Source organism: Chiloscyllium plagiosum, unplaced genomic scaffold, assembly GCF_037043375.1.
Source record: "Chiloscyllium plagiosum isolate Xiang-an unplaced genomic scaffold, Cpla_swu_hap1 HiC_scaffold_49, whole genome shotgun sequence".
Taxonomy (NCBI): Eukaryota; Metazoa; Chordata; class Chondrichthyes; order Orectolobiformes; family Hemiscylliidae; genus Chiloscyllium; species Chiloscyllium plagiosum.
The window spans coordinates 12,403,614-12,422,342 of NW_028270187.1; the positions used below are offsets into that span (position 1 = coordinate 12,403,614).

At 42.7% G+C, this 18,729-nt stretch overlaps 1 long non-coding RNA gene across 4 annotated transcripts in view; it reads right to left on the reverse strand.

Annotated features, from left to right (window-relative positions):
- Window positions 1-18,729, reverse strand: part of LOC122544646 (uncharacterized) — a 57,781-nt gene that overhangs the window by 18,716 nt on the left and 20,336 nt on the right. For 2 of the 4 annotated variants that reach the window (XR_015755265.1, XR_015755264.1), the window contains exon 4: window positions 17,438-17,606. This is a non-coding gene — a long non-coding RNA (uncharacterized LOC122544646). Of the gene's footprint in view, window positions 1-16,991; window positions 17,607-18,729 lie in introns of those variants that run through there. The other 2 variants (XR_015755263.1, XR_015755262.1) reach the window with 1 other exon arrangement.

Below are 18,729 nucleotides of genomic sequence, written 5' to 3' on the forward strand. Positions count from 1 at the left end.
CCATGCTCTAATTTCATCTGCTTTCCCTGTTAGGCCCCTTGCTTTGAAGTAAATGCAGTTTAATTTATTAGTCCTAATTTGTCCCTGCTTGCCCTAAGTGTTTGACTCGCTTCTGTTCTCAACTGTACCAGTCTCAGACTTATCTCTTTCCTCACTACTTCCATGGTTCCACCCCCCATTTTCTCCCCCACAGTTAACCACAGTTAACCCACTGACACTGCACATCCTTGAAGACTACAGGACAATTTACAATGGCTAATCCTGCAACCCTGCACATCTTTGGACCATGCAAAGAAACTAGAGGACTCAGAGGAAATTCATGGAAACACGGGCGGAATGTGCAAACTGCACACAGATAATGAACCAAGGCTGGAATTGAATCTGTGTCCCTAGCACCACTGTGTCACCATGCCGCCCTGACATGGATGGCAATAGATAAAATCTTATTCATGTTGAGCAACAGAGAGTTGAAGTAAATAGAGCTCCTGCAGTTTCTGCAAGTGTCATGTTTAACAGAGACAAATGTGTAAGTACACTCACTTATTCACAGAACACAAACTGACAGGTACAGATACTTTCAGGTACAAATGCACTCATCCATACATATAGTTGAAGCTGTCAGGAATAGACTGATGGTTGCAGAAACTGTCAGGTACAGATTGAAATCTGCACTCAAACATTCACATTGCAGAAACCGACAGGTACATTTTGATAACACACCCACATTCCCAGAGCAGAATCTCACAGGTATATATTGATAACTACATTTTTACATTCACCTAGAACCTAATGAGGCAGATTGATAACTAAAATCACATTGACATAGCAAAAGCTGACAGGTAGGGACTGGTAATGACATTCTCATATTCACATAGCAGAATCTGACAGGGGCAGATAGATAATTGGACTGTCATCTTCACATCACAGAAACTGACAGGGAGAGATAGATAACTAGACAGTCATATTCAAATTACAGAAACTGATGGACAGATCAATAACTACACTTCCATATTCACAGATCAGAAACTGACAGGTACAAATGGATAGGCAAAGGTGAGGACTGCAGATACTGGAGATTAGAGTCGGGAGTGTGGTGCTGGAAAAGCACAGCAGGTGAGGAAGCATCCAAGGAGCAGGAGAATCGACGTTTTCTTTAAAAGCCCTTCATCAGTACAGATGGATAACTACACCAATACATTCACATCGAAGAAACTGACAGGAAAAGAATGATAACTAAACTCATGCATTCCTGTCGCTGAAAGCAACAGGTACATTTCAATATGGACCCCCACATGTTCACTTCGCAGAAGATGGCAGGTTGACATTGATAACTACGTTCACATTTTAACAATGCAGAAACTGACAGAGACGATTGATTAAACTATCCCATTTACAGACTAGAAACTGTCATATTCACACAGTAGAAACCAACAGGTATAGGGTGAAAACTTCACTCAAGTATGCACATAGCAGAATCTTACTGGGTGAGGGTGATACCTGTACTCACATATTCAAATAGCTACAGATTGATACATAGGCTCTTATTGTACGTATAAAATGGTTGGGTATATTCTCATTGGAGTTTTGAAGAACAATGTATCACCTTTAGAGCAAAAATAAAAGATCTGAAGGGAGTTGACAGAGTTGATGCTGGGAGTATGTCACTGCTCATGAGAGAATCCCGAGTAAGGGACACAGTTTTGAACAGGAAGCCTTCTGTCTAAGAAAGCAATGCAGAACATTGTCCCCTTATTCTGTTCCACAGAAAGCAGTTAGCGTTGAGTTATCAGCTTAATTTATGCTAATGTAGCCATATATCTTTTTTTGATACATAAGGGAGTCTTTGGTTATGGGCACTATAACAGCGTGGACACAGCCTTAGAATTAGAGGGGGTCAATTCAGAACAGAAATGCGGAGACATTTCTTCAGCCAGAGAGTGGTGGGCCTGTGGAATTCATTGCCACAGAGTGCAGTGGAGGCCGGGACGCTAAATGTCTTCAAGGCAGAGATTGATAGGTTCTTGATGTCATAAGGAATTAAGGGCTACGGGGAGAATGCTGGTAAGTGGAGTTGAAATGCCCATCAGCCATGATTGAATGGTGGAGTGGACTCGATGGGCCGAATGGCCTTACTTCCACTCCTATGTCTTATGGTCTTACCAGGGTTTGATGGTTACAGAATAAAACCGGTCTTGAAATAACATTGACTATTAGATGGAGGACCAAAGCCTCAGTGGACAGATGTTGAGTTAATGCAAAATGTGTAAATTAGGACATGACAGATATAAAGTTAAAGTGACGCATATATATATAGCATGCTAACAGTTGCTGGTGAACAGGCATTCGCGTAAGACTGAGAAATGTTGTAAATCCTTGCATGAAACTGCAAAACGCCTAATTGAAAAGTGCAGCAATGTGGTTCAGTTACACTGCACGTACTTTCAAAGCACATAGTTATCGATACGTGTCTGGGCCCACAGTTATCAGTCAAGGTCTCAGAAATATATTCATCCCACAGTCAAGACGTGACTCAACTCGTGATTCAAGAAAACCTTTTTCTTATCATTTCTCTTCAACTTCGTGCAATTGAGAACGAGTTGCATCAACCCCAAGTGTAGAAAACATTCACAGTCAGGTTCCAGTAGTTTGTGTAACTTGAAACAATTGTAATCGCAGTTTCGAATGGATGAGAGCTTTTTTTTCTACATAGTGACAAGTTCTGTGTTAATTCCAGCCTATACAGAGGAACAGAAACAGACATGCGGAGCGAGAAACACATCATCACAACAACGAGCAAAAGGAAACCGAGCGAATACCACAGTCACTTTCTGAATCACAGACACAAAACAAATCTCCCTCAGTCAGACTGACGGGAACAGAATCACTATCCACTTCATATTTCGTTGCGGATCTCACACTAACCAGAGAGACTCAATGTTTGGGAATGACTGTGTAAACTACCCAATCAGGAGCCAGGCTTTTCCCCCATCCCTCATTAGCATTGCTGACGCGTCAATCAAAAAAAAAGAGGGAACTTTGAGCCCGCTTTCCCTTATTCGGTTTCTGAAAGTGAGCGGGACGATGGCTAATGTGGGCGGCACGGTGGCAGAGTGGTTAGCACTGCTGCCTCACAGCGCCAGAGACCCGGGTTCAATTCCTGCCTCAGGCGACTGACTGTGTGGAGTTTGCACATTCTCCCCGTGTCTGCGTGGGTTTCCTCCGGGTGCTCCGGTTTCCTCCCACAGTCCAAAAATGTGCAGGTCAGGTGAATTGGCCATGCTAATGTGGGCGGCACGGTGGCAGAGTGGTTGTATTGTATGGTGGATGTGCAGGTAAAACTTTGATGGATGTTTCCATCCATCGTGACTACCTGGTCAGGTCCATGCACCCCTACAAATCACCTTCCCCTGCCACCACAGGAATTGCAAAACCTGTGCCTCACACCACCTCCCTCACCTCCATCCAAGGCCAGAAAGGAGCCTTCCACATCCATCAAAGCCTGTACATTAACCAATATTATTTATTGTATCCGTTGCTCCCGAGATGGTCTCCTCTACATTGGGGAGACTGGACGCCTCTTAGCAGAGCGCTTTAGGGAACATCTCTGGGACACCCGCACCAATCAACCACACCGCCCTGTGGCCCAACATTTCAATTCCCCCTCCCACTCTGCCGAGGACATGGAGGTCCTGGGTCTCCTTCACTGCCGCTTCCTCACCACCAGACGCCTGGAGGAAGAACGCCTCATCTTCCGCCTTGGAACACTTCAACCCCAGGACAGTTTCCTCATTTCCCCTTCCCCCACCTCATCCCAGTTCCAAACTTCCAGCTCAGCACTGTCCCCATGACTTGTCCTACCTGCCTATCTTCTTTTCCACCTATCCACTCCACCATCCCCCTGACCTATCACCTTCATCCGCTCCCCCATCACCTATTGTACTCTATGCTACTTTCTCCCCACCCCCACCCTCCTCTCATTTATCTCTCCACCCTTCAAGCTCTCTGCCTGTATTCCTGATGAAGGGCTTTTGCCCGAAACATCAATTTTATTGCTCCTCGGATGCTGTCTGAACTGCTGTGCTTTTCCAGCACCACTAATCCAGAAATGTTCTTAATTGCTTTAGAGCATCCTGTTATCACTTGGTGAGAACAAATGTTTTTTATCTTCTGCACATCCTAGGTTCCCCCTTTTGTGGCTTGATGCCTCCCTGCCTGCCTTGTTTATTTTCTCGTGTTCTATAATTCAACATTTCATTTAGTCTAAGTATTTAAGGACAAGTTTTAAGGCTTTCTCATTATACTCACGCCTTTTAAATGTTATAATTGTACCAGGCTCCACTACTTCTCCATGCGCCTTATGATTTTATAAACTTCTATAAGGTCACTCTCCAGGGAAAACAGTTCCAGCCTGTTCAGCCTCTACCTGCAGCTCAAATTCTCCAACCGGGATGAAGCACATTTACACAGAGTTTATGTGTGACTGAGAAGGACATCATTAATCCTTTACTGAATATTTAATTGCCATCTCGATATGTGACAACTAATGTGAATTTCAAACGGACAATCTATCCAGGTAGCTCATGTGCTAATCTTGCAACATGTCCTTTCTATAACCCACAGGCAATACAACTCGATAAACTTCTGCCCATTTCTCATCTGCCTGAATGTGATGTTTTCCATTTCCTCATTAAGACATCATTTTTAGGATAATAACAATGAGGGATACATTTGGATTCGTTTTGTGTATGCCTTTTGATACAATTGCTTTAAATTTTCATCTTTTTGCTGTAACTCAGTTAAATTACCTGAGCTAAAGATGTCTGCTTTGTCATCTCTGTTCCTGGTTTGTCTCAACTATCTGATCAAACAGGGTCTCTGCTAATATCCCTTCAACTTCCTTATCTGTACTCTTTGATCTTTCCTGTTTCAACTGGTGACTTTGTGACCTCGTTACCACACAGTCAGGAAACATCCCAGGATGCGTGTTCCTGCAATAGTTCAGTTGCCTGAATTTCCATTGGCTCTTCAACCACAATCGGCACTCCCACCAGTGAATCAGCAACATCATTAGCAAAGACAAATTGTATTCCTGAGCTGAAAGTTTGTCCAGTACTCCTACCATGACTTCTCCCCTCTTCACGAGACACTGTAACCTCACTTCTTACAATTGAGCATTTCTTATTTCAATGTGAATTCCTGTTACTCATGCCTTTTCTGGCAATAGTCCTTTAGAGGTACACATATCCTCATCTTTTAGCATCACAGATTGAGCGGATCCTTGTACCTCTGAATATTGCTACCTCTTTACCTGCTGCTCCTGGCCTATGCGAGTAAACTTTACCTTCATGGTGTATGGTTTAAGAAGCTATGGCACTTCCTCCATAAACAACCTCCAACCAGCTTGTACATTCTGGTGCAGCTTTCTAGTCTCCACAGTGCTCTCTGTTACCACTCCAACAAAATTCACTGGCTTATCCTGTTTTCCTACATCTGATTTCTCAGTGCTTTTCCTAACCAGCTAATACTGATTCCATGGCCTACTTTATTGAAAACACCAGAGCTTTTTCACATGTCTTTCCCCTTCAAGGGTTTCCTTTTTACCCTGTGGTAAATTATCCTTGTGATCTTCACAGAGATCTAATTTTTACTTTCCATGTGAGAATTTCTCTTATCCACAATTATTATCCCTCGTGGATTGATATTGATTTTGGCAGCCCAATTTTGACTTATTGATCAACTCAATCATCAGCCATTTCTGATGCCAGTCTTACTGTTTTAACTGTCTGCTCTTACATGTGAGTTCTCATTACATCAGGAAGTGAATGTTTGAACTCCTGTCGAAGTGTCAATTACCAAAGTTCAAACTCCCTCTTTATTCCTTTCCTCTCTCTCCTTTTCTCTCTTCTCCCTCTCTTCTGTTTTTAATCGTAATTCAAACTGTTTCGTTTCTGTTGCCCTTTCCTTGACTTTTGCCTCTGACTTGAGTTGTTTCATTACCAATTGAATGTTAGCCATCCGTAAAGATTCTGAAGGCATTTCCAACAGATTTAAGTGGTGAGTTATGATGTAATTATCGCCCTTCTCCTCATGGAAGGAGGCAGTTGACCTCCAGTTTGTCTGCTAATTCCAGCAGCTTGGTATTATTCACTTTCTGCAAAAATCTGAAGCCACTTCTTCCACCCCCAGAAAACTCTTGATGACTCAAAGAGCCATTGCTATCCCAAACACTGTTTCCTGATGAAGGGCTGATGCCCAAAACATGATTCTCCCACTCCCCAGATGTTGCCTGATCTGCTTGGTTTTCCAGTAACACACACTCGTCTCTGATCTCCAGCATCTGCAGTCCTCACTTTGTTCAAGCACTGTTTAAACCAATGGAATTCAACACCCGGAACAAAAGACGCTAAGACTTACCACTTGCTGCCTTCGAATCCAACAAATCAAATCCCAAATCAGAAATACAGAATAAATTCTGCAAACAGCCCCCAATCTGTTATGGAAAAGGCCAGACCCCCTCCAAACATTTCAAGAAAGTAACCCAGACCCTAACTTTGCTAATTGTTTTAAACGGATGTCACAAAGATATTCCAGGAGGGATGCAGCTGGTCAAACTAGTAGTTTTAAACAAAACAGTTTGATTTACACATTTACAGAATGATACACAAACAAAAGAGAGCAGAATACTAAATAACTTAAAAATCTGAAAACCCAACAGATTATACCAACTTTATGATGGTGTTCCCAACATTTACAACAATCCCCATAAATATCCCTTGGCACAAAAGGTAAAGTCAAACACAGGGTCTTACAGGAGAGATGTCAGAGAGAGAGTACCATCATGGACCTGCTTCTTTGGGTTCAGCAACCTTTTCAACTGCCAGACTGCTTTCAGTCAATAGCCAGACAGCCAAAAACCAAATCAAGCCAGAGAAAAGCTGAGCTGGGAAAATTGGGCCACTTCCCTCTCATTGTACAAGTTCTTCTTAAAAATGTGGAAGCCTTTTGACTGAGGCATTACCTGTTAGCTATAATCAAAATGGCCCTAAAACCCATCAACTCCGACTTTTCGGTACTTGTGTCTTTTACAAGCTCGTTAAAGGAGCAGCAGCAGCATCACAGCAGACTGCTCCAAGAAGTAATATCCCAAGGGCGGCACGGTGGCACAGTGGTTAGCACTGCTGCCTCACAGCACCAGAGACCCAGGTTCAATTCCCGATTCAGGCGACTGACTGTGTGGAGTTTGCATGTTCTCCCCGTGTCTGCGTGGGTTTCCTCCGGGTGCTCCGGTTTCCTCCCACAGTCCAAAATTGTGCAGGTCAGGTGAATTGGCCATGCTAACTTGCCCGTAGTGTTAGGTAAAGGGGTAAATGTAGGGGAATGGGTGGGTTGCGCTTCGGCGGGTCGGTGTGGACTTGTTGGGCCGAAGGGCCTGTTTCCACATTGTAAGTAATCTAATCTAATCTAATCAAAAGGGATACAGGGTCATGTGTTGAATTGGATCCAAAGTTGGCTCAGTCACAGGAAAGAAAGGATAATGGTCAATGGTGGCCCTTGTGAACGGAAAGCTGTTACAAGTGGTGCTCTGCATAGCTCAGTGTTGGGCCCTCTGCTGTTTGTTTTATCCATTAATAATTTGGAGTTGCGTATGTTGTGAAATTTGCAGATGACACAAAAATTGGCCGTGCAGTGGATAGTGTGGAGGATAGCTGTATGCTCCAAAACTATACAGATGTTTTGGTGGAGTGGGCAGGAACGTGGCAGATGGAGTTCACTCTGATAAGTGTCAGGGGATGCATTTTGGGAAGTCAGACTGTAAGTGGGAATCGACAATAAATTGGAATATACTGAGGGGGACAGGTGAAGTGAGAGATCTTAGTGTGCAAATGCTCAGGTCCCTAAAGATAGAAGGGGCTGTAAAGAAGGCACATGGAATGCTCTCCTTTATTGGCAGAGGGTTGAATACAAAAATAAGAAAATAACAATGAAACTGTGTGAGGCACTGGTGGCTACAACAGGAATATTGTGTGCAGTCGGATCACCACATTACAGGAAGGATGTCATTGTGTGGAGAGTGCAGAGGAGATTTACGAGAATGTTGCCGGGGCTGGTGAATTGTAGCTATCAGGAGAGATTGGAGAGATTAGGGTTGTATTCCTTGGAACAGTGGTGCCATGATTAAGGAATACAGGGCGACATTCGTATCCGTGGGTCCAGTTATCGTGGTTTCACTTAACCGTGGTTTACAATGGCCAGAGTATATAAAAGGGAATGTTTCAGAACCAGGGGACCAGGTGACTGCCGTGAAGGTGTATTTCCCATTTAAATTAATGGTTTTGCACCTATTTGCAGTTTTGTGTTTCCGCTGTAGGTCCTGGAAGATATACCCCACGGGTACTGGGGTCTACAGTACTAAATAGTCAGCTACCTGATGAAGAAGCAGCAGTCTGAAATTGTGCACTTCCATATAAACCTGTTGAACTATAACCTGGTGTTGTGTGATTTTTAACTAACTAGTGAGAGGGAGACATTAGGCAGGAGGAACCTGTTTCCTTTAGCAGAGAGTTCAAAAACCAGGGATCACAGATTCAAATAAAGTGGCTGTAGGATTAGAATTTATGAGGAAAAATGTTTTTTTTATGCAGAGAGTGGTGGGTATCTGGAATTCGCTGCCTGATTTGGTGGTGCAAGCAGAGACCTTACATATTTTTAGACAAAAATTCCCTGGAACTGCACCTCAAGTGTTGTAAACTGCAAGTTTACAGGCTCTGGCAGGAAGGTGGGATGAGAAAGGGCATGTAGGCATGGACAAGATGGGCTGAATGACGCACCACCCCCCGCCCCCCCACCCCCACCCCGAAGCTGTATTATTTTTATGATTCTCCAGTTATCAATGAGACCAGACCAGTCAATGCTGTGTGAATATGTAAATAGATTTACCATATACCAAAAGTTACAGTTTGCTAACTACACCTACACATTCACCAAGCAGGAACGGACAGGTATAGATCAATAAGTAAACTCACATACTAACTTGCATCAGGTGGCCCCATTCATGGAGCTGTATGGGTATTGTTTAGTTTCGGAATCTCACTCATCTGGTATTTGAATTTTAAGAAAAAATGGACAAGGAGCAGCTCAGAGCAGGAGTGGAATCAGACCTGTGGTTCTGTTTAAATTGCTGGTTTTAAACAAAAAAATCCTCATGATGACTAACTAAATGTTACATTGATGTTGCCAGTCACAACTGATGTTGATTTACAGGAGGTATCTCCTCTGTCTTCCTCCATGCAAGTACTCAAAGGACCAAGACAATGTAATATTCCCTCGGTACAGAGCCAAGTGTGACCAGCTGCTTCGAACAAACAGCAGGTATGTTACTGCTGTCAGAGAGAAGAACATCCTTTCAATAGACAATAGGTGCAGGATTGGCCATTCTGCCCTTCGAGTCAGCACCACGATTCATTATGATCATGGCTGATCATCCTCAATCAGTATCCTGTTCCTGCCTTATCCCCATAACCCTTGATTCCACTATCCTTAAGAGCTCTATCCAACTCTTTCTTGAAAGTATCCAGAGACTTGGCCTCCACAGCCTTCTGGGGCAGAGGATTCCATACACCCACCACTCTCTGGATGAAGAGGTTTCTCCTCAACTCTGTTCTAAGTGGACTACCCCTTATTTTTATACTGTGTCCTCTGGTTCGGGACTCACCCATCAGCGGAAACATGCTTCCTGCCTCCAATCCTTTAATAATCTTATACATTTCGATCAGATCCCCTCTCAGCATTCTAAACTCAAGTGTATACAAGCCCAGTCATATAGTTATAGAGATGTACAGCATGGAAACAGACCCATCGGTCCAATCCGTCCATGCCAACCAGATATCCCAACTCAATCTAGTCCCACCTGCCAGCATCCGGCCCATATCCCTCCAAATCCTTCCTATTCATATACCCATCCAAATGCCTCTTAAATGTTGCAATTGTACTAGCCTCCACCACTTCCTTTGGCAGCTCATTCCACACCCGTACCACCATCTGCGTGAAAAAGTTGCCCCTTAGGTCTCTTTTATATCTTTCCCCTCTCACCCTAAACCTATGCCCTCTAGTTCTGGACTCCCAGATCCCAGGGAAAAGACTTTGCCTATTTATCCTATCCATGCCCCTCATAATTTTGTAAACCTCTGTAAGATCACCCCTCAGCCTCCGACGCTCTAGGGAAAACAGCCCCAGCCTGTTCAGCTTCTCCCTATAGCACAGATCCTCCAACCCTGACAACATCCTTGTAAATCTTTTCTGAACCCTTTCAAGTTTCACAGCATTTTTCCGATAGGTGGAAGACCAGAATTGCATGCAATATTCCAACAGTGGCCTAACCAATGTCCTGTACAGCCGCAACATGACCTCCCAACTCCTGTACACAATACTCTGACCAATAAAGGAAAGCATACCAAACGCCTTCTTCACTATCCTATCTACTTTCAGGAGCTATGAACCTGCACTCCATGGTCACTTTGTTCAGCAACATGCCCTAGGACCTTACCATTAAGTGTATAAGTCTGCGAAGATTTGCTTTCCCAAAATGCAGCACCTTGCATTTATCTGAATTAAACTCTATCTGCCACTTCTCAGCCCATTGGCCCATCTGGTCCAGATCCTGTTGTAATCTGAGGTAACTTTCTTCGCTGTCCATTACACCTCCAATTTTGGTGTCATTTGCAAACTTGCTAACTGTATCTCTTATGCTCACATCCAAATCATTTATGTAAATGACAAAAGGTAGAGGGCCCAGCACCGATCCTTGTGGCACTCCACTGGTCACAGGCCTCCAGTCTGAAAACCAACCCTCCACCATCACCCTCTGTCTTCTACCTTTGAGCCAGTTCTGTGTCCAAATGGCTAGTTCTCCCTGTATTCCACAAGATCTAACCTTGCTAAGCAGTCCTCATGGGGAACCTCGTAAAACGCCTTACTGAAGTCCATATAAATCACATCTACTGCTCTGCCCTCATTGCTCCAAACTTTCAGCGTAAGATAGTCCAGCCATTCCGGGAATTGACCTTGTGAACCTACGCTGCACTCCCTCAATAGCCAGAATGTCTTTTCTTCAAAGTTGGAGACCAAAATTGCACACAATATTCCAGGTGCGGTCTCACCAGGGCCCTGTACAGCTGCAGAAGGACCTCTTTGCTTCTGTACCCAATTCCTCTTGTTATGAAGGCCAGCATGCTATTAGCATTCTTCACTGCCTACTGTAACTGCATGCTTGCTTTCATTGACTGATGTACAAGAACATCTAGATCTCGTTGTACTGCCCCTTTCCCTAACTTGAATCCATTTAGGTAGTCATCTCCCTTCCTGTTCTTGCCACCAAAGTGGATAACCACACATTTATCCACATTAAACTGCATCGGCCATGCATCCGTCCACTCACCTAGCCTGTCCAGGTCACCCTGAATTCTCCTAACATCTTCTTCACATTTCACCCTGCCACCCAGCTTTGTGTCATCAGCAAATTTGCTAATATTACTTTTAATACCTTCATCTATATCATTAATGTACATTGAAAAAGCTGCGGTTCCAGCACTGATCCCTTCGGCACACCACTGGTCACCGCCTGCCATTCTGAAAGGGAGCCGTTTATCACTACTCTTGGTTTCCTGTCAGCCAACCAATTTTCAATCCATGTCAGTATTTTGCCCCTAATACCATGTGCCCTAATTTTGCTCATTAACCTCCTATGTGGGACTTCATCAAAGGCTTTCTGAAAGTCCAGGTATACTACAGCCACTGGATCTCCCTTGTCCATCTTCAGAGTTACATCCTCAAAAAATTCCATAAGATTAGTCAAGCAAGATTTCCCCTTCATAAATCCAGGCTGACTCTGACCTATCCTGTCACTGTATCATAATTTAGCCCTTTATAATTGACTCCAGCATTTTTCCCACCACTGAGGTCAGACTAACTGGTCTATAATTCTCTGTTTTCTCTCTCCCTCCTTTCTTAAAAAGTGGCACAACATTAGCCACCCTCCAATCCACAGGAACTCATCCTGAATCTATAGAACATTGGAAAATGATCACCAATCCCTCCACGATTTCTAGAGCCTCCTCCTTCAGTATCCTGGGATGCAGGTCCCGGGGACTTATCAGCCTTCAGACCTAACAGTCTCTCCAACACCATTTCCTGCCTAATATAAATTCCCTTCAGTTCAGGTGCTTCATCCACTATTACATCTGGGAGATTGCTCGTGTTTTCCCCAGTGAAGACAGATCTAAAGTACCAATTCAACTCTTCTGCCATTTCTTTGTTCCCTATAATAAATTCACCTGTTTCTGTCTTCAAGGGCCCAATTTTAGTCTTAACCAATTTTTTCCTTTTCACGTACCTAGAAAAGCCTTTACTATCCTCCTTTATATTTTTGGCCAGTTTACCTTCGTACCTTATTTTTCCTTTGCATATTACCTTTTTAGTTATCCTCTGTTGTTCTTTAAAAGCTTCCCAGTCCTCCAATTTCCCACGCATCTTTGCTATGTTATACTTTTTCCCTTTTGTCTTTACATGGTCCTTAACTTCCCTCGTCAGCCACGGCCACCCCTGCCTCCACTTAGGATCTTTCTTGTTTTTTGGAATGAACTGATCCTGCACCTTCTGCATTATACTCAGAAATACCTGCCATTGTTGTTCCACTGCCGTCCTTGCTAGGGTATTGCACCATTGAACTTTGGCCAGCTCCTCCCTCATAGCTCCATTGTTCCCCTTATTCAACTGAAATATTGTCACTTCCGATTCTACCCTCTCCCTTTCAAACTGCAGATTAAAGCTTATTGTATTGTGGTCACTACCTCCTAATGGGTCCTTTACTTCGAGGTCCCGAATCAAATCCAGTTCATTGCACAACAGCAGATCTAGAATTGCTTTCTCCCTGCTAGGCTCCAGCACAAGTTGTTCTAAGAATCCATCTTGGAGGCACTCCACAAACTCCCTTTCTTGGGGTCCAGTACCATCCTGATTCTCCCAGTCTACCTGCATGTTGAAATCCCCCATAACAACTGCAGTGATATCTTTGCGACAAGCTAATTTCAGCTCCTTATTCAACTTACACACTACATCCAGGCTACTATTTGGGGGCCTGTAGATAATTCACATTAGGGTCTTTCTACCCTTAGAATTTCTCAGCTCTATCTATACTGACTCTACATTCCCTGATTCTAGGTCCCCCGCGCAAGGGACTGAATATCATTCCTTACCAACAGGGCCACACCACCACCTCTGCCAGTCAGTCTCTCCTTACGATAGCACGTATAGCCTTGAATATTCATTTCCCAGGCACTTGAACCACGTCTCAGTTATCCCCACAACATCGGAACTGCCAATTTCCAAATGAGCCTCAAGCTCATCCATCTTATTTTTAATGCTTCGTGCATTCATATATAATATTTTTAATTTGTTACTCCCCTCACCCTTCCTATCAATCCTATTTCACTTGACCTTACGGCATGATCCTTTTCTGAGTTTTCTGCTCCATTGATTCCGTTGTCTTTCTTGACTTCTCTTGTTCTAACTTTTCCTTTAACTTCCTTCTTAAACTTTCAGTTTGTCCCCTCCCCCCGCTATTTAGTTTAAATGCAGCTGTGTTGCAGTGGCAAACTTGCCTGCCAGAATGCTGGTCCCCCACCTATTAAGGTTCAACCTGTCCCTCTCGTATAATTTATCCTTACCGCTAAACATACCCCAGTGATCCAAGAATTTAAATCCTTGCTTCCTGCACCAGTTCCCCAGCCACACATTCAAGTCCATTATCTCCCTGTTCCTGTCCCCTCCAGCTCGAGGAACTGGAAGCAAACCGGAGATAACCACCCTGGATGTCCTGCTTTTCAGCCTTCTTCCGAGTTCTCCGAAGTCCTGCTGTAGAATGTCTCTCCTCTTCTTTCCAGTCACAGAGTGGATTGAGTCAGGTTCATATTGAGCTCCATTTCCAGGGAGATATGTTCAAACCAAGAGTTCAAACCTTTATCGTGGCTGACTCCATCATCACCCCTTGCAGTGCATGCCACTCCTACCACTCACTACATTAAAAAAAAACTACACCTTAGGTCTCCTTTGAACTTTCCCCTTATATGCATGCCTCTTAGTTTTAGACATTTAAACTCTTGGAAAAAGATTCTGACCATCAGCTTTAACCATGCATCTTATAATTTTATAGACTTCTGGATATAGGTTTGCTCGCTGAGCTGGAAGGTTTGTTTTCAGACATTTTGTCACCATACTAGGTAACATCATCAGTGAGCCTCAGGATGAAGCACTGGTGGTAGTTATGTGTTTAGATTTCCTTGGGTTGGTGATGTCATTTAGTGTCTGTTTTCTCTGGGGTGGTAAATGGAATTCAAGTCAACGTGTTTGTTTTTAGAGTTCCGTTTGGAATACCATGCTTCTCTGTTTGGCCTTTCTTAGGATGGATGTGTTGTCCTAATTGAAGTGGTGTCCTTCCTCATCTGTATAAGGATACTAGTGAGAGTGGATCATGTCATTTTGTGGCTAGTTGATGTTAATGTATCCCAGTGCCTACTTTTCTGCCTGTTTGTCCAAATAGAAAGCGGGCCATTACCACCAGTGCTTCATCCGGACGTTCACTGACGATGGTATCTAGTATGGTGACAAAACATCTGAAAAAGAACCATCCAGCTCAGCGAGCAAAGCTAGATCTAGAACCTCAACCTGAGCTACAACTCTTCTCAAAATGTTATAGACTTTTATTAAGTCTGCCCTCAGTCTCTGCTGCTCAGAAGAAAACTATTTGGGTTTTTCTAGCTTCTCTTTATAGCTCATACCAGCTAGACAACATTCTGGCAAACTTCTTCTGCACCCTCTCTAAATCCTCCACGTCCTTCCTGTAATGTGCTGACCATAACTGAAAAATCACGCAACACCAGATTATAGTCCAGCAGGTTCATTTGGAAGTACTAGCTTTCAGATCGCTGCTCCTTCATCAGGTAGCCGTGAAACAGGATCATGAGACATAGAATCTATCATAAAAGATTATAGTGTCATGCAACTGAAATGATATTTTGAAGAAATCTAGATTGCTGTTCAGTGTTTCATCTTTTAGAATGGGTTGCAGGTTTCGGTTCATTAATATGTACATCCCAAAACATCTTTTAAGTCACATTCCAAAGATGACTTCAGATTTTATTTAAAAAAGGGTGACATCTCAACTCAAACAATGTATTAAAGGTGTGAGGTTAGAGTCTGTCTGTATCCCAATCTTGAGTCAGACTGGTTCTATTGCCAAAGTAGGAATATATAAAATATTACATGGATTGACTGCCTGCAGATTGTGCTCTTTTTGAGCAACATAGAATGTATCCGCAAATATAATTCTGCAAATGCAAATTCACCCCAGAGACTTGCATATGTGTGTGCGTGCGTAAGAGAGAGGGAGCAGAGTATATGCTTGGTAAAGTGTGTGTATGAGTGTGATAGAGTATAAGCCTGTGAGAGGGTGTGTGCATGGGGAGATGCATGTATGAGGGAAAGCATGTGGATGAGAGAGGGTCTGCATGAGTGTGAGTGTGTAGTGTGACAGGAACCCAAGGTCCCGATTGAGGTTGTCCTCACAGGTTTTGAATTTTAGTCAGGATACTTTTAACGTAACAATCGAGGTGAACAAATAGATGATGCTGTTAGTTTGTAGTTATATGTGAGGTAGATAGTGAGCACATTGAAGGAAACATTTCATCTATCAGTAACTGAGAAGGACAGAATTAATCTTTTGACACAAAACTCTAATTATGGCCCAAGGAAAGTCAACCAATAAGGCAAGCACGCCATACGCTGCCTTCTAGATACCACCCTATCTACTTGCATGGCCACTTTCAGGGAGCTATAGACTTGAACCCCAATGTTGTTCAGAGTCCAGCCATTAACTGTATACCTTTCCTTAACAATTGATCTCCCAAAGTCCAGCATCTTACACCTGCTGAATTAAACTCAATCTGTCATTTCTCCACCCATATCTGAAAGTGATCTATATCCTGCTGTATCCTTTGACAAACTTCTACCCTCCCCACAAGTTCACCAATCTTTATATTGTCTGCATTTAGTAACGATAATTTTAATGTTACAATCAAGGTGAATAAATAGCTGATGCAATTACTTTGAGCAACCATATGTAAAGTACATATTGAGCCCAAATTGAATTGAAGGATACATTTCAGCTATCAGTAATTGTGAAGGACAATTAATCTTTTGTCACTTACATAGACACAGCAATCAAATAATATGAATTCCAAATGCATAATCTGTGTCAAAGTCTAACATAGAATGATTAATGTGTAGGTACGTAACCAAATGTTTTCCCCCACCCCCCTCCCCAAAACACACACACACACTGTCTGTGTGTCTCTCTCTCTCACTTGCTCTCTGAGTTATGATGAGTTTCAAAAACATACACCATCCTGACACACAATACAATATCTAACAGCCGTACAGTTCCATTGACATTGCAAGTAACAGAAAATGTTATGTTCAAAATTATTTCTACCCACAGATCCTTTGTCAGAGAGGCCTATGGCACAGAATCAGGCCCTTTGAAACTTTTGAGTCTGCACTGATCAGAAACAACCAGCTAACAATTTTCATCCTGATCAGCCAGCATCTATTTGCATAAATGGATCATGGAAGCAGAGGAGCTTATCATCCCCATCTTTCTCACAACATCATTCTGCATTTCTTCATATTGCAGTAGAAGACTTTGTTTTGTCTGTTTCAGTCCATCCAGAAACTTTTTTTAAAGATATTTATGTACTTCTTTCAAAATTGTTGCAATTTTCTACAAAGAGCTCTGCACTCCCCCTTCCCCCTCCCTCGGGATGTATCACCAAAAAAGCATGAAATCTGGCTGCAATTTTCACAATATATCAGTGGAATCCAATAACCACCCTTCAAAGCAGTGGAGAAAAGGGGGAAAAAAAACAACAAAATTGGTAGAATTGCACATTTTATTTTCAAACAGAGTTGAACAGTGTTGACTATTCCATAAATTGAATTTGACAGTTTACATATTCTGCACTGCATGACAAAAAAAAAAGTCCTTTTCCTTTCCTCCTCACTATCGAGCAACATATGACTACTGCTAATGGTGCATCATCACACTACAGAGCAGGGTAATGTTCTGTCTACATCAGAAAATAGAAGTAAATTAGCCAATTGTCTTTTCCGTACAAGGTCAGTCAGCTCCAATGCAGTTGAATTGTTTGTCACTTAGTTGCAAATGGATTCAGTTTACACTGATTTTTACTTCACCAGTATTCATAAAAGAACATCACTATGCACTGAAACAAAAACTGGTGGCTTTCTGGAGACCAACATTTTATATCAATACTGTCTATTAGATTCCGCACTATACAAGATACAAAAGGTCCATTGTGTTTCCTACCTTGACTCTTAAGAACAGCACAGAAAGTGTTACATTTCACTTGCACGTAATTCCTACAGGCACTAACCATTAAAGAACTTCGGCTGTTTCCCATTCACCACAGGAGACATGAACGGAGAAACAAAGTGGCAGCACAAGAGCAAACTCCCTCTCACTCAGCCGCTGGATGCTGAAAGGAAAAGAATAAAATTTGGCCTCAATTATTGCCAGATATGAATTGACTCTCAACATCACATATCACAGCTGAGGGCCTCACACAATGTAAAAATAAACAGACTGAAATGCAATATAATTAAGCATCATTGAAGAGTTTCTGCTACACTCAGACAAAACCACAACTGAACATAGATGAATGAGATCCAGTAAATCTCCAATGACCCCTCTCCAGAGCTTGAGGATCATTCCTTAAATAAGTTGCCCAGAATTGAACACAAACGTGATCTGACCAACAAAGGACGACAGTTATTAAAAGTCAGCTGTCTACAGAACTGATGTCAAATTGTTCTTTCCATATGGACACTGACAATGTGTGGACGAAGTTCACATTCCCAACAATTATTGCAGAACTGATGCATAGGAGAATGTCCTAGTACAGGCACAATGGGCTGAATGGTCTGCTTCTGTGCTGTACCATATCAGTGATTCTGATTTTGGTGAGAAAGGAGATGACATCCTGTTGTGTTGCATATTGGTATAAAAAATATCATTCACATATTGACACAGGAGAAAATGACAAAGACAGATTAATATCGACATTCTCAAATCACAGTAGGGACAGACCAATAAATACACTCACACATTCACACAGGAAACGGACAAATACAGGTCAACATTGACAGTCTCAATTCACAGAGCAGGAACAGACTAGTAAATACATTCACATATTCACAGAGGGGAAAACGGACAGGTAGAATTGATAGTTACGTGCACATAGAAGAAACTGACACGTACACATTGATAACTACATGGTTCTATAAATGATTCAGAGTTGGGTGTTGAGGACATAATCTCTAAATTCGCAGTTGACACTAACCCAGGGAAAGAAGTGAATTGTGAGGATGATGCTGAGTGACTTCACAGGGAGATTGACAAGTTGGCCAAATGGGTAGAAATTTGGCAGATGAATTCAAATGCAGAGAAATAAAATGAAATGCATTTTGCTAACAGAAACACACGGCAACAATGCAGGATCAAAGGTACATCTTTGAGGGGAGCACTGGAGCAAAGGGACCTCTGGGTTCACGTATATCATTCTCTGAAGGTGGACAGGCAGGTTGAAACTGTTGTGAAGA